The 4,617-nt window shown below is 48.1% G+C and overlaps 1 protein-coding gene across 2 annotated transcripts in view; it reads left to right on the top strand.

The window, feature by feature from the left end:
* The first annotated feature begins 993 nt into the window (after positions 1–993).
* The window catches only part of Scrn1 (secernin 1), a 61,580-nt gene continuing 57,956 nt past the window's right edge, over positions 994–4,617 (top strand). For both annotated transcript variants that reach the window (XM_021165639.2, XM_029478819.1), the window contains exon 1: positions 994–1,247. The gene's annotated coding sequence lies outside the window, so the exon portion shown is untranslated. The remainder of the gene's footprint in view (positions 1,248–4,617) is intronic.

The raw sequence follows: 4,617 nt of genomic DNA, 5'->3' as shown, positions 1-4,617 counted from the left end.
CACACACACACACTGTTCTGCACCTAACCTATTCCCACCTTAGCCTTTTACTTGGTATAAGTTGCAAGTCTTGAATTAGTACACAGACAATGATCTCATCTTTAAAATATGCTGGATGGGATTCCATGGTATTTATAGGCTGAATTTCATTCAATCTTTTAGTTTTTGAGACAAGGTGTTACTATGTAGCCTTGTCAGCCTCCCTAATTGTGTGTACCACCACTGTGAGGTTTGGTTCTAGTCGTTGCTGACACAAATAATATGCTCCCCCCCCCACCTCCCCAGAATCCTCCTGCTCATTTCACACCCGTGTCCTTTCTTCTATAGGATGAATTCCAAAAGTCCAAAAGTGGAATCAGGTGAAAGGCTACATATGTTCTTATCTTGAGAGATATTGTCACACACACACACACACACACACACACCATAGAGATGATAAAACTTTGATTTGTGTTCATCTGATAACTGGAAAATACATGTGAATCTTCAGCTTCCCAGTGGACTCTCACAGCCTTTTCATATCGAGGTAGATCGGGTCTCAGCCCCTGAGGCGTTGTTGTCAAAAGCCTTGAGGTGGGCATCACCTCTTTCCCCCGTCAAAAGTTTATTAACCCTGGTGTGGAATCTTGCCTTTGTTATTTGGTGCATGACCTTGGCCCACAAAGTGTGAATGTGCTGCATCGTCTGGTTTATGAACACGATCGCAATCGGTTAACATTAGGGAACGACTTTGACACATTGAATCAACCAAATGAAGAATGCATATCTCTGCAGGGAATTCTCGCCAGGCACCAAGGCTCAGACTAGCAACCAAACAGTAAAATGTTGCCAGGAGAAAGCAGGACCTGGCTCCTTAAAGCTCTGGTTCCTCCCTTCGAGAGAGTTGCAACCAAGAAATAAAAATCTAGAAAGAAGGGAACCACTTTCTGTTGAGTCCCGCCCCCTCTGCTGTTCTTGGGGGCTCCTGGTGCCCTCCCCTCCCAGGCGGGGCGGGCTCTGAGGCCTCAGCTGTCAAACACAACGAGTCCTGGGGCCCAGAGCACCGGGAGGCGGAGGGTGGGTCTGCGGTCGCGTGACCAAACCAGCTGTTAGCAGGGGGCTGGAGAGCCTGGAGTCTGGGAAACCAGAGCACCGGCGGTCTTCTGCGCTACCGATGCAGAGGCTGTAACCTAGCCGCCGCAGCGCCCCCAACTCCGCAGTCGCAGCATCAGCTCCGCTGGACCCGGCTGGAGCCGGCTGCTTGGCAGGTGAGCCTCAGGCTACGCGGGGACCACCGGGGCGCTGGCAGCTGCTCTACCGCTGGGCAGTCACCACATTTCCCATTACAATTCTACCGCCTCGCGAGTGTGGACCAGGGAAGGGGAGATCGGAGGTTAGGTGGCCTCGGTCCGGCCCGACTCGAGATCAGGGACTTCGGGACGAAGCTACTGCAGCCTGGTCAGAATCTGCTTCTGCTCTCCACCCCGCATCCTTCCCGCACTTCCCTTTCAGTCTTATAACCGGGTGCTGCTTTTTCTGGGCGCAAGTTGCAAGGGCGCGGGAAGTGTCTCCGAGGTTCCCCGGGCCCCTGAGCTTCCCCTGGCGGCTCCTGCGGTTCCGGGCTCGTCTTGCGGCTAGCAGAGAGAGCCTGGCTCCTTCCCGAGTAATGCATCCGTGGCGCCTGACTAGGCCGCTACCCTTGGCCGCCGGGCGGAGTCTCGGTATCTGTGGTTATCCCCAAGGGCCAGTGAGCTAGGACCAGACATTGCTTCGCCCCAAGCCTCACCCCTGCACACTGGAATCCGGGTGGGGTCATGGCAGGTGTCTCGACCCTTGCTATCACTCCACCTCAGTTTACCTCTATCGTCTTGCTTTTTGTTTTCTGTCCAGGCAGAATTGCTAAATAATTGCTAATTATTTAGCGACCACAGTGAGGTCTGCAGGAGGACGAAAGGAGCGCTTGAATTTTAGAAAATCGGTTGGAATTTAGGAATAAAAATGTGATCACACCCATTTGCGTTTAAGGCAACTTACTATTTTCTGTCTCCCAAGTTGAGCTGGTAGGGTTCTGTGAAATAGAAGTGTATTTCTGTGTAATTGTAGCTTGTTAAATGCTTCTTCCTGGTTGTGTGTGTGTGTGTTTACTGTGCTTCACGCCTGCCTAAATCCTCATCACTTGCTGAGTAAACCTATGCTAATTCAAAATGGCAGCATGAAAAATCAGGCCAGGCGGAACCCTAGCAGACCACAGCCAACTGCAGCTGCCCCGGGCTTGAGCTGCTGAGAGAAACAGCAGGAGGAAAAGGCTCTGCTGTGTATAGGCAGGGAGTGTACTTGGAGCTGGTTAAAGCTTAGCGAAGTTGCAGTGCCTTGGGGAGCAAGTGGGAAGTTTAGGAGCTACAGCTGGTTTCCCTAACTTGTCAAAAGCCTAACTGAAACTCTAATTTGGTTTGATTTTCTTTAGAGCCATTTAAAGTCAACTGTGCAGAATACAAATGTGCACAGCTTACATACTTTTGTTCCTTACAAGTGGCTTTATAAAGGACGGGCGTATCGTGTAAACACCCTCCGGGAATAGTGCACACACCAATCCATACAGGGGATGGCACTGGAAGGGTTGATTTAGCAATTAAGCACCCAGGCTCTAGGATTGCAAATTCTTGAAAGGTGACTCATTTCAGGATTTTTTTTCTTCTTCATAAAGCAGCTTTTCTTTTGATTTTCACTGCAGGGCTGCCAGCCATCTTGTCTTTTAGGAAAGAGGAAGTGCTGCGTGAGGAGGCAGGTGCCTTAGGGATAATGAGCAGAGAGGATGCTATCTCTGAGGGTTAGGTATAGCGTAGCTGGCAGGAGCTGAGCAAGCTTGCCACAGACAGCCGAGAGGTTACATTGGAGGGCGGATGGACTACTAAGGTTGTACCTATGGCTGCAGCTGAGGAAGAGGACTCCTGTGGCTTTTTCCTCTTCAGAGTGCCACATGCCACCTCATAAAGTCTAAAGGGGAGAGCAGGTTTGCCCTGAATATCCGAGCAAAGGGCAACAAACTGTAATGGATTTAAAAACTCAGGTGTTTAAGGGGCTACACCTCCCCCTGCCCACAGGCCCATTTAACTGACCGCATGAAGGTGTCCATCTTAGGCTCAGCTCACCTTTTCTAGTGAAGAAACTGCGTCTCTACGTAAGAACCACAACTTTGGTTGTAACCAAATCTTTGAGGTGGGAAATATATCTTCTAAAAAACTGGTAGCTTGTCTTGTATTGATGGACAACTCTTAGGTACACTTACCTTGTCAAGAAACAAAGTAGGCGAGGTGCCTTTTATGTAAAAATAAATGACAAGCCTGGGTTGAAACTGCTCTAGAGCTGTTTAGAAGCTGGGTTTTCCTATAACGTGAATTTTAGTTGTGAATTGGTGACCCCAGGTCTTTGAGAGCAGAGCTGGGGCCTCTGCATGGGTTAGTGTTCTGTTGGGTGGGTGGGTGGGGAGATGGAAAATCTGCCTTTCTGCTTTTGCAGACAATTACTGCAGAGAAGAGGGTAGTGGGAGCCAGGAATGGAGAGAGATGCCATAGTGAAGGCAGATGCAGCTGTGGCATGTGCCACCTAAAACTGTTGTTGGCATTAGAATGTGAAGCCATGTTGAAGAAACTGAAAATAGTAAGTTTTAAAAATGAGCAGCCCGGGCCCAGGTCTGGTTTTAATCTTGGCATTCAAGAGGATGAAGCAGTGGATTTCCATGAGTCTGAGGCCAACCTGGTTTATCCAGTGAGATCCAGGACAGCCAGAGCTATACAGTGATATTCAGTCTCCAAACAAGCAAACAAACAGCTAACCTGGAAACAAAAACCGAAGCACAGACTTGGGAGTGTAGTTCAGCAGCTGAGCTCCTGCCTAGTGTGTTCCTAGCCCCTGGTTCCATCTCCTGGGTTCCGTCTCCAGCATTTCAATGAACAGACAGACAGACAGACAGACATGCATGAGGTTTCTATTTTTGGAGAAAAATAAGCATAGAAGTAAGCAAATGGGATTAAAAAAAATAACTCACCACTTTTTGGTCCATGGAAGACGCTGGCTCTGTGCCTTTTAAGCATTTAAAATATGGCTAGTCCAGAAAAAGATGCCTTGTGGGTGTAAAATTTGCACCAGAGCTCAAAAACTGATGTGAAAAAGAATTTAAAATAAATTTAAGTAATTTTTATATTGATAGGGTACTGATGTGTATATATTGGATCAAATAAAATATGTTTTTAAAAAATGTTCACCAGCTTTTCTTTGCCTTTTAAAATGTAGTTACTGGACAATATTAAACTTGTATACGTGGTTGATATCTGTCTTGTATTATTGTTGGGCAGTGTTGGTCTGGGCCATTATCAGGAAGTAGAGATTGGCAAGAGGCCCTTGATACTGCTTGTAACACTGGGTATAAAGAGGCAGGAGGAGGAAGAGGAAGAGGAGGAGGAGGAGAGGGAGGAGAAGGAGGAGAAGGAAGAGGAAGAAGAGGAGAGAGATTAAAGGGAGTGAGTGGTTGATGACACTGGATGAGAGGGGACTATGTGGTGGCCGTGAACACCTCAATTAGAAGATATTCTCTCTCTCTCTCTCTCTCTCTCTCTCTCTCCCTCCCTCCCTCCCTCCCTC

This window comes from Mus caroli, chromosome 6 (assembly GCF_900094665.2).
Source record: "Mus caroli chromosome 6, CAROLI_EIJ_v1.1, whole genome shotgun sequence".
In the NCBI taxonomy this organism is placed as follows: Eukaryota; Metazoa; Chordata; class Mammalia; order Rodentia; family Muridae; genus Mus; species Mus caroli.
This window is presented reverse-complemented; position numbering and strand designations above follow the sequence as displayed.